This window comes from Dendrobates tinctorius, unplaced genomic scaffold, assembly GCF_039654945.1.
Source record: "Dendrobates tinctorius isolate UK_male_01 unplaced genomic scaffold, ASM3965494v1 ptg000027l, whole genome shotgun sequence".
In the NCBI taxonomy this organism is placed as follows: domain Eukaryota; kingdom Metazoa; phylum Chordata; class Amphibia; order Anura; family Dendrobatidae; genus Dendrobates; species Dendrobates tinctorius.
In genome coordinates, this window is record NW_027361695.1 from 11,457,736 (window position 1) to 11,469,765 (window position 12,030).

Consider the following 12,030-nt stretch of genomic DNA (forward strand, 5'->3'; position numbering starts at 1 on the left):
GCAGATTTTACTCATAGTGATGAGTGAGGGGAAAATCTGCACAGAAAACGCTGCGTTTCTTCTTGCCTAACCCCGTAATTGTAATAAAAATGCAGATCTTCTTTTGTTTGTTTCTTTATATCTTGTTGTAAATTGTATCTGCAAACAACAAATGATGATGGGGAAGCTGCAGACTCCTCAAGGAAAATGTGAGGCTGAGTTTACACTGTGCATTTGTAGCAGATTTTATTCTTGGACTTGCTTTTCTGCAAATCTGTGCGCATTTTCGGTACAGAAATTCACCAAATTTGTAACAAAACAGTGGCAGGATAGCTGATTAACCTGCAGATATGGAGTCTCGTGTTAAAGGGAATCTGTCACCGGATGTTGGAGACCTATGTAAAGGGCCTGGGTCCGGTCCGATGGGCGGTGTTTCTTCTTTTTTCTCCACCCCATCCGTGGCCCCCGTCCGCGATCTTCTCCAGTATTAGAGTAGTTCTTCTCCATAGTTCGCGCATGCGCAAAGCAATCTTGCTTCGCACAGGCGCAGTATGCTTTGCCCAACTGCGGGCAAAGCCGATAATCATTACTACGCATGCGCCGGTACACTATGTCTTGGAAGTATTTCGCTGTGTTCCGGGACATAGGGTACCGACGCATGCGCAGTAATGATTATTGGCTTTGCCCGCAGTTGGGCAAAGCATACTGCGCGTGTGCAAAGCAAGATTGCTTAGCGAACTATGGAGAAGAACTACTCTAATACCGGAGAAGATCGCGAACGTGGGCCACAGATGGGGTGTAGAAAAAAGAAGAAACACCGCCCATCGGACCGGACCCAGGCCATTTACATAGGCCTCCAACATCCGGTGACAGATTCCCTTTAAACCTGTGCTTTTCCGCAACAGAAATTGACAGGCGGAGGATTTAAAAAAAAAAAAAAAAAAATGCAGCAAAATCCAATTTTTACACTCATCCCGGACAAAAAAAAATTCACCATGTGGATGAGATTACATTACAATTTTGTAGTTTGCTTACATCTTAAAATTCTGTGTCATTGTCCCTGCTAAATTCGCCCTGTGTGAGCATAGCCCAGTTCTGCGTGGCAGCCATTAGGATGAGTGGCTATTCATATACACAAGGGACGTCTTGAGTCCACTAGAACAAGAGACGCTCATTCAGAGTGGCCTTTCAGTTCTGGCTCATAGAGGGGGTCCTGATTGGGGGACTCCTCTACATAATGTCCCTACGCACTAATACGGCATATAAATGAGCGGGGCCTTCAAGAGATGACCCTTTTAAAACTGGGGTCTTTTGGCAAGATGACATATGTCGTTACACGGAAATATCCCGCGATCAGTGGTCATTTATTGCTCTGCTCAGACCGCCGACGAACGTTGCACAGAATGATCGTTAATAGGATCGTTCCGAGTATATAAAACATCCTGTTATCGGCAGCACGTCTCCTGTTTACCGTATTGCCGAGAATGATGATTTTTAAGGCTGCTTTAAAATTTTGGCAAAACGCTCGTTCTTCAGGTCTTTGCCTGCCTGGTTCGATGGGCTGATGGCTGTTTCTAGGAACACTTGTTCCACGATTTCTTGGATTTAGGTCTCTGTATTGGTGGCAGTTGTGTGCGTTACTTAAGGAGTGAACAGTCTTGCCAAAAAGCGATTTCTATGGTCAGAACGTAATAGGAGCGGGTAATATGATCGGCCCATGTTTATATCCCATTGTGTACGGCGAAGCATAGCACTTTACAACCAAAAGTCCTGCTGGATTGATATGACTGTACGATGTAGGAGACACAAAGAACAGGAAACGTGCATTTCATAAACTTGACCTATGAAATGAGTCTTAAATGACTTAAAAGGGAGTTCTCTTTAAAAAGTAGCCTTGATCATAAGGTGACTGCAAGCTGAGATCTCCAGGGATCATCAGTCATCTGTAAGGGAACCTTGAAGTATGTGTTCAATATTCCTGCAGCGCCACCAGAGGCAAAAATTTAGCATTACACAGTGTCATAGAATCGTAGAGTTGGAAGGGACCTCCTGGGCCATCTGGTCCAACCCCCTGCTCAAAGCAGGATTCGCTAAATCATCCCAGTCAGATGTCTGTCCAGCATCTGTTTGAAGACTTCCATTGAAGGAGAACTCACCACTTCTCGTGGCAGCTTGTTCCACTCATTGATCACTCTAACTGTCAAAAAGTTTTTTCTAATATCTAATCTGTGTCTCCTCCCATTCATATCAGTTGGTTATGCAAGGCACGATGGGTCCTCCAGAGCAGGACACCGCTCTCCCTTCGGACCAAAGATCCTGATCGGAGGACCCCCTGTGTATTATAAGGGGTTTTCCCATCTGGCCCAAATACATTGATCAAAACTGAGCCTGTAATTCTGTTATCTTGCCAGGATTTGCCATAGTCCAGGTTATTTGATGAATGATGCTCTCTGATACGGTCAACGCTGCCATTTTTCTCATAATGCCTGGCTACACGACGCCGGTCTCCCCATCTGGGGATTGCACTGTATACCCTTGTGCAGTACAAGCTTTCCTGCATCTCTTATTAAACCCACATTTTTATCGTCCTGGTTTCCGTCCTGTTCCTTGTTATCCGTGTATTTATTTCATCAGGCGGAGTTGTGTATTTTTATTGGCCTTGTGTATCCCACAAATCTGCACTTCCCTTTGCATTAGATAAAATTGTTAACAGAGATCCGAAAGGAAAAAAAAACAAAAAAAAACTTGGGACACTGAAGCCAAAAGACCGTCGCGCAGGGAAATTGCCGTAATCCGGCTCTTCTTCGTCCTGGCAATATTTGTAGACTGCTGGAATATTACATAATGCAGAATGATATAATTGCTGCTAATTTCTAGGGTTGTGATCCTTCTTTCTGCTGCAGTTCATCAAGTTCCCAGATTCGCCTCCTGTTCCGAGAAGCGGTCACTGTTTTCTTTTTTTTTTTTTCCAACTTCCCGCTGCAGATTCGAGCTTTGGAACATTATTTTCCTATGTTCTAAATCCGCTGCATAGAAATATCAGGTTTGATCCTATGCTTTTCTTGTGACTTGCTTGTTGTGGTTGCAGCACCTTGTATGTCGCAGTGTGACCGTACCTTGATGTTTGGTTGTGTAACCAGTGTCGCCCCAGCCAACAATCCTTTATTGGTAGTTTGTGTAAATAGTCCATACCACATTGGGCAGTTTTTTAAAACTTTTTTTTTAAAGTTTGCATACCGTTCCGCACACCAGATGACAAACCTTCGGACCCCTTGGCTGTGTTCAAGCAGATTTAGAGCAACACTGTGGCTCAGTGGTTAGCACTGCAGCCTTGCAGCGCTGGGGTCCTGGGCTCAAATCCCACCAAGGACAACATCTGCAAGCAGTTTGTATGTTCTCCCCGTGTTTGTGTGGGTTTCCTCCTGATTCTCCAGTTTCCTCCAACACTCCAAAGACATACTGATAGGGAAATTAGATTGTGAGCCTCAATGGGGACAGTGATCATGATGTCTATAAAGCGCTGTGGAATATGATGGTGCTATATAAGCAAAGCATAATAAATAAATTCACAGGTTAGTAATTTTCAGTATGATACATACAGATTGCAGGACGTACGTAACAAAAAGAAAAAAAATCTGCAGATTTTAAATGGTGGATTCTCAGCTTTTGGTAAAGAGCTAAAGATCCATCGCTGCGCACCTACTGTGGACTTTCACTAATTTTCTTAGCACCACTTTCTTTGTACGGAAGTAAGTATTTGCAAATGATCTGCAGATTGTAAGAAACATTAGAGTTTGAAACCCTCCATCTAGTGGACCGCCAAAGGTCATCTCTCATTCACACCATGATAGTTTTACACATAGTCGTTTTTTTTGGAAGGGGGGGGGTGTTTGAAATTTGACTCTAGAAGGGTTAATTACACAGGCGCTCTTATTTACTCCTGAGAATCGCTCCCATAATGCTTGGCGGTGACTTGGAGACCGGATCACGGCTTTTGTGATGTAAATTTGGAGACTTTCACTGTCTTTGCTTTTTCTTCACTTTTCTGTTTGACTTTTCACTCCGTCGTGTCCTCCTTTGACTTAACGCCCTGTGAATGGGTTCAGATTGGAACCGTTCTTGGCCGCCTCACCGTTGACTTGTCTTGGATGCGTTCTGCTTGCTGTCAAGATATAAAACAAGTCTATTTTGCAAATTGGGCGTTTTTTTTTTCACCTCCCTCCCATTAAACAACGACTAGAACGCTGCACCTGTTATCTCACCAAAGGATCAGTGTTGCATAACGAAACCCGTACTGACAGATCCGGAATGTCCTGTAGGCAAGATGAAATAGAACCGAATGTAACAGTGCGGAGAACTGAAGCATTGTATTTTATAAACAAGCACAAATATGGAAAAATGTGTAAATTAGAATAGTGAAAGGGCCAATACCTTGTAACTTTATTTCATTTTCATTGTATATTTTCATTTTTAGGGGTATTCCTACCAATGACATTGATAATTTATCAAATAGCCGTAATATCAACTTCTGATTGATGGAATCTGAATTCTGGGACCACAACTGATTCGAAGGAGCACCGGCTGCTTCTGCTTTTGGCACCACTCTAGTACAGGCGCTGTGCAGGAATTGGCTTCCATATTTATTTGGTAGGGTATCAATGTATTGGTAGGAAGACCCCTTTTTAAATATTGTGTACAACAGCTGAAGAGAAGTTGTAACCCAGCCAACTAGAGACAGAGGTCCTATCCTAGGGAGAATTCGGTCAGAGGTTTGTATGATTGATGTGGGCAACTGGGCAGCTTGCTAAGACGGAGTATTACAGTAGATGGGTCTCTCTCTTTTTAGAGAATAGGGTTCATTAAAATTAAAAGTGAGTTCTGTCTTAATAGGGACCTGTGATACAGCCCTAGATTTTTTATTTTTTGAGCACCGTTGAGTCCATGGTGCTGTACTTGAGAAGGGGGTTACATACAAAATACAGATTCAAACTAACAATGACAGACTGGTATAGAGTGGAGAGGACCCTGCCCTAGAGGGCTTACAGAATAATGGTTTAGGAGACAGTAGGGTAGGGGCTTGCGGCAGCATCTATGGTGGTGAGGTGACAGGGGGTCATTGCAGGCTGTAAGCTTTCTTGACAAGATGGGTTTTCAAGTTCAGTCTGAAAGTTCTGAATATGATGGAATCAGATGTGTTGGCAGAGAATTCCAGAGGATTGGAGTCTTGGTGGTGGTTAGGTGAGGAACGTATGAGTGTGGAGGAGAGGACGCGGTCTTGGAAGGACCAGAGATTACGTGTCAGGAGATTAGTTAGGAGATGTACAGTACAGACCAAAAGTTTGGACACACCTTCTCATTCAAAGAGTTTTCTTTATTTTCATGACTTTGAAAATTGTAGATTCACTCTGAAGGCATCAAAACTATGAATTAACACATGTGGAATTATATAATTAACAAAAAAGTGTGAAACAATTGAAAATATGTCTTATATTCTAGGTTCTTCAAAGTAGCCACCTTTTGCTTTGATTACTGCTTTGCACACTCTTGGTGAGCTTCAAGAGGTAGTCACCGGAAATGGTTCTCACTTCACAGGTGTGACCTGTCAGGTTTAATAAGTGGACTTTCTTGCCTTATTAATGAGGTTGGGACCATCAATTGTGTTGTGCAGAAGTCTGGTGGATACACAGCTGATAGTCCTACTGAATAGACTGTTAGAATTTGTATTATGGCAAGAAAAAAGCAGCTGAGTAAAGAAAAACGAGTGACCATCATTACTTTAAGAAATGAAGGTCCCCAAGTGCAGTGGCAAAAACCATCAAGCGCTACATAGAAACTGGCTCACATGAGGACCGGCCCAGGAAAGGAAGACCAAGAGTCACCTCTGCTGCGGAGGATAAGTTCATCCGAGTCACCAGCCTCAGAAATCGCAGGTTAACAGCAGCTCAGATTAGAGACCAGGTCAATGCCACACAGAGTTCTAGCAGCAGACACATCTCTACAACAACTGTTAAGAGGAGACTTTGTGCAGCAGGCCTTCATGGTAAAATAGCTGCTAGGAAACCACTGCTAAGGACAGGCAACAAGCAGAAGAGACTTGTTTGGGCTAAAGAACACAAGGAATGGACAATAGACCAGTGGAAATCTGGGCTTTAGTGTGATGAGTCCAAATTTGGTTCCAACCACCGTGTCTTTGTGCGGTGAACGGATGGACTCTACATGCCTGGTTACCACCGTGAAGCATGGAGGAGGATGTGTGGTGGTGTGGGGTTGCATTGCTGGTGACGCTGTTGGGGATTTATTCAAAATTGAAGGCATACTGAACCAGCACGGCATGCTATTCCATCCAGTTTGTGTTTAGTTGGACCATCATTTATTTTTCAACAGGACAATGACCCCAAACACACCTCCAGGCTGTGTAAGGGCTATTTGACCAAGAAGGAGCATGATGGGGTGCTACGCCAGATGACCTGGCCTCCACAGTCACCAGACCTGAACCCAATCGAGATGGTTTGAGGTGAGCAAGACCGCAGAGTGAAGGCAAAATGGCCAACAAGTGCTAAACATCTCTGGGAACTCCTTCAAGACTGTTGGTGTCACACCCCCAGATCTGGTCCCTTACCTGGGGGCCTTCGCCCCCCGGCGCGTCTCCAGACAGCTTCCACGCTGCTCCCCATCTGCCTTTTCGGGGACGCGGCATGTCACGGGTCTGCGCATGCGCGCTTGCCCTTCTTCAGCTGCAGGGCATCTTGCGAGCTCATGACCCGGTGGCTCCGCCCCAATATGGCGGTGCCCATCGGGTATTTCTGGCCGGCGTTTATGCAGGTAAGACGCCTGTTTGTCGTTCTCTGTGGCACCTGCATTCTTTGCGCAGCGTCACCCTCGCCTCTCAGGTCCCTGTATCCTGTCTCCAGTGTACTCTCTGTCTCGGTCCTGTTTGCCATCCGGCACCACTGTCTGTTGTCTGCCTGCTCCTTCTCCCTGTCTCGTCTATCTGTCCTGCCTACCATCCTCCTTCAGTCCCTCTGTCACCCCGTCCTTGCCAGCTTCCTGTCCGTCCATCCGCTCCCCCTGTTCTGTGTCTCTGCTGTATCTACCTGCCCTGTGTCTCCCATCCTCATTTGTGTCCCTCTTCCTTTCAGCATCTGGCCCCGGTCCGTCCAGGCTTTTCCAGCTCATCTCGGCCTCCATAGTCCTCTGTTCCACCACCTTCTCTCCGCCTTCACCCCGGTCTTCTTCAGATCCCTCCGGTAATTACCCTAAGCTGCCCCTTTGGTTTCCAGCCGTTGTGGTTCCATCTCCCTCGGGCCTGCCCCTAACACTCCCTGTATAGAGGGTGGTCATCACCTGGTCTGCTCGCCCTTGGGGGCTCTGGAGCCACGACCCAGAGGGTCCACTTCCAGGCAATCCCTCTAGAACCCTAACAGTTGGAAGACCATTTCCGGTGACTACCTCTTGAAGCTCATCAAGAGAATGCCAAGAGTGTGCAAAGCAGTAATCAAAGCAAAAGGTGGCTACTTTGAAGAACCTAGCATATAAGACATACTTTCAGTTGTTTCACACTTTTTTGTTAATTATATAATTCCACATGTGTTAATTCATAGTTTTGATGCCTTCAGAGTGAATCTACAATTTTAAGTCATGAAAATAAAGAAAACTCTTTGAATGAGGTGTGTCCAAACTTTTGGTCTGTACTATATACGGAGGAGACAGATTTATGGGTGGCTTTGGAAGTCAATATTAGCAGTTTGAACTGGATATGTTGGTAATTTGGAACCAATGAAGGCATTTGTAGAGGGGAGAAGCAGAGGAGATCATTTTTAAGCTTGCCAGGGCCAGTTTTAGACAAAGTGGGGCCCCAAATGCTAACATATTGCCCCATCACACAGAAACATTTCAGTTGTATTTACATGCGCTGAGTTCTGGCCACTAAACGAGCGTGAGTGATAATATTAAAGCCGTTCAACGCTTGTTTCCGAGACTTTATGCTGGCTGAGGAACAATGATGGGGACAGAACGATCGCTAGCAGATCAATCTGTCCCCATGCAGTATCAGGCAATCAGCAGCATAGTTGCAGTTTTCACCAGGCGATGTGCTGCTGACAACAAGGATTTTTGCTCCAGCATAAACAATCCAATCGATGAATAGGCAGCATTTTGCTTGTTTAGTATAATGCACCCCATAGTCCTCCATATATTATTATTATTTATTATTATAGCGCCATTTATTCCATGGCGCTTTACATGTGAGGAGGGGTATACATAATACATACAAGTACAGTAATCTTAAACAATACAAGTCACGACTGGTACAGGATGAGAGAGGACCCTGCCCGCGAGGGCTCACAATCTACAACGGGATAGGTGAGGATACAGTAGGCGAGGGTAGAGCTGGTCGTGGATCGGTGGTTACTGCAAGTTGTAGGCTTGTCGGAAGAGGTAGGTCTTCAAATTCTTTTTGAAGGTTTCCATGGTAGGCGAGAGTCTGATATGTTGTGGTAGAGAGTTCCAGAGTAGAGGGGATGCGCGGGAGAAATCTTGTATGCGATTGTGGGAAGAGGAGATAAGAGGGGAGTACAGAAGGAGATCTTTTGAGGATCGGAGGTTTCGTGCAGGTAAGTACCGGGAGACGAGGTCACAGATGTACGGAGGACTCAGGTTGTGGATGCCTTTGTATGTCATGGTTAGGGTTTTGAACTGGAGTCTTTGGGTAATGGGGAGCCAGTGCAGGAATTAACAGAGTGGAGAGGCCGGGGAATAGCGGGGGGACAGGTGGATTAGTCGGGCAGCAGAGTTAAGAATAGATTGGAGGGGTGCGAGAGTGTTAGATGGGAGGCCACAGAGCAGGAGGTTGCAGTAGTCAAGGCGAGAGATGATGAGGGCATGGACTAGGGTTTTTGCTGATTCTTGGTTGAGGAATGTACGGATCCGTGAAGTATTTTTGAGTTGAAGTCGGCAGGAAGCGGAAAGGGCTTGGATATGTGGTTTGAAAGAGAGATTAGTGTCAAGGATAACCCCGAGGCAGCGAGCTTGTGGGACTGGAGAGAGTGGGCAGCCATTTACTTTAATGGATAGGTCCGTTGTGGGGGGGGGGGTCACGTGAGATGGGCGAAAGATGATTAATTCTGTTTTGTCCATATTAAGTTTTAGAAATCTAGCAGAGAAGAAGGATGAAATAGCAGACAGACATTGAGGGATTCTGTTGAGTAGGGAGGTGATATCTGGTCCAGAGATGTAGATCTGTGTGTCATCAGCATAGAGATGATACTGAAAGCCATGAGATTCTATGAGCTGTCCGAGGCCGAAGGTGTAAACGGAGAAGAACAGGGGCCCTAGGACTGAACCTTGCGGGACTCCGACGGATAGGGGGTGCGATGAGGAGGTGGTGTGCGAATGGGAGACGCTGAATTTCCGGTCTGCTAGGTATGACGCAATCCAAGATAGGGCCAAGTCTGTGATACCAAGAGATGAGAGCGTCTGTATTATTAGGGAATGGTCCACTGTGTCAAAGGCAGAGGACAGGTCCAAGAGGAGGAGGACAGAGTAGTGTCGCTTGGCCTTGGCGGCTAATAGGTCATTGGTGACCTTAGTTAGGGCAGTTTCAGTGGAGTGGTGTGGCCGGAAGCCGGATTGCAAGTGGTCAAGGAGGGAGCAAGAAGAGAGGTGGGAGGATATTATAATGTTATATTACATATTATAAAGCAACCTCCATAATCATCCATATTGTATAATGCACACCCCATAGTTCTCCATATAGTATAATGTGCCCCGTAGTCCTCCTCCATATAGCATTTCATATAGTATAATATACTCCCTCCTAGCACTTCATAGAGTATAATATACTCCCTCCTAGCACTCCATATAGTATAATATACTCCATATAGTATAATATACTCCCCCTAGCACTCCATATAGTATACTATACTTCCCCCAGCGCTCCATATAGTATAATATACTCAACCTAGCACTCTATATAGTAAGTGCACTCCCCGTAGTCCTCCATATAGTATGATGCACTCCCATAGTCCTCCATATAGTATAATGCAAAGCCCATATCCTCCATATAGTATAATGCACTTCCCATAGTCCTCAATATAGTATAACACGTCCAATAGTACTCCATATTGTATAATGCACCCCTCATAGTCCTCCATATGGTATAATGCACCCCACAGTCCTTCATATAGTATAATGCATTCCCCATAGTCCTCGATACAGTATAATGCAGCCCCACAGTCCTGCAGTATTATGGCCACCACGTACTCACTGGTATATAATAAAGCAAACAATATACAATATATGCCTCCGATACTTGGTCACCCGCTTCTCCGGTGTCTGCAACGCATCTCAACAGCTCCACACAGCATGGAGCGCAATGAAGTGACATCATCGCACACCCGCTGCGTTGGAGGCAGAGTGGGAATAATGGGAGAGGTAGTGTCATCTGACACTCTCTCCTCCATCATTGCTTTCAACTGTATTGGCATCTATGATGCTGATACAGTAGAATGTGGAGCAGGGGTGCTGGCGCTGGCACCTGCCTCCCTGACTCACAGGACACATAGCGGCTGCATGGTGTGCCGCCATTAGCAGCATGTCACTGGCTGGGGGTCCCTAGGAAAATGCCCATTCTGCCTGCCCCTAACACCTGCCCCGATGCTTGCTTATATTTCCCCATCATATTCTGCAGCGCTTTATATGGAGAGAACATACAACCTCCTTGTAGATATTGACCTTGATGGGATTTGTACCCAGGACCCCAGCACTGCAAAGCAACAGTGTTTACCACTGAGCCAATGTGTCACAAATAATTTGTCCCAAACTTTCGGACATCCCCATTCGGCTATGTTGAGCATGCTTGTGTTATATATGGGAAGAGGGGATAAGGTTGTGTCTGGCAATATTGTATCTCTTGTTGGAATAAGAGTCAAGCATGTCAACGAGTTGAGACACCCTCATACACATTAATAGCTTATTGTCAATATGTCATATCCAACTTACTGTTGGGGGTCTGACCACTGAGACATACAACAATCCGGAATACAGGCCCTGGAACTTGCAGAGATCCTGAGAACAGCGCTCCAGCACCCAAAAACATTTCTTTGCAGAGCCCCTTTTTCAGTTCAGTGACATTGTGCTTGATCGACACTCCCATTCATTGTTCAGCTATTTCCAGAAGTTCTTTAAACAATGTGCATGGGGGTAACTTGCCAGCTTGGGAAAAACCTTTTTAGATAGTGGTGTGAACGTGCCGAAATCATTGGGGTCATTAGACTTTCCTCGAATGTATATGGTACTTTTAACCCTAATCATGGGATGTACGGTATATCTTCCTTATTCTGATCCTATGATGTTGACGACACCAGCTCGGGTATTGGGAGATTTAGTAATGACCTCAGATTACAAGATGATTGTAATGGACTCCTAACCTTTTTGGCTCAGGCCATTTTGTCATTATTGTTTTTTTTTTTGTTTTTTTTTGGGGGGGGGACAGATTTCACACTATTTTGTGCAGTATATCTAATATATATTTACCTTAAATTGTCCGTCATCCACTTCCGTTTGGATGTCCTCGAATCCCATAATTCACCGCACCGACCGCCATATTGGAATACCCAAGTGATTGGTATTCCAATATGACACCCGGTGGTGGTACTAGGCCCTTCCGCAGTACCACCAGCGGGACACCGCCGGGACACACACGCTGGACCCCCCCGCCGCCACTGGACCTGCCGCCGGACCCGCCGCCGCCTGACTACACGCGCCGGATCCCACGGCAGCCTGACCACCCACCTCCGTGCAGTCTCAGCCGGCAGGAAAGACCAAGGCTTGCGGCCTGTGCTGGAGATGGGGTGCGGGCACCCTCTGGTGGCGCCGCCGCACCCCATCTCCAGCACAGGCCGCAAACCACCGTCTTTCCTTCCGGCTGTGACTGTACGGAGGTGGGTGGGCAGGCAACGGCGGGACACACACACTTCCCTCCCTATGCAATAGCATCAGGTCCACCTCTAGTTCAAATATAAACATTTACACAGTTAAAAGATTATTGCAATG

General features: G+C 45.9%; 1 protein-coding gene across 1 annotated transcript in view; it reads left to right on the forward strand.

Annotated features, from left to right (window-relative positions):
• PRICKLE2 (prickle planar cell polarity protein 2) overlaps positions 1-12,030 on the forward strand; it is a 280,528-nt gene that overhangs the window by 2,949 nt on the left and 265,549 nt on the right. The gene's annotated exons all lie outside the window — the stretch shown is intronic.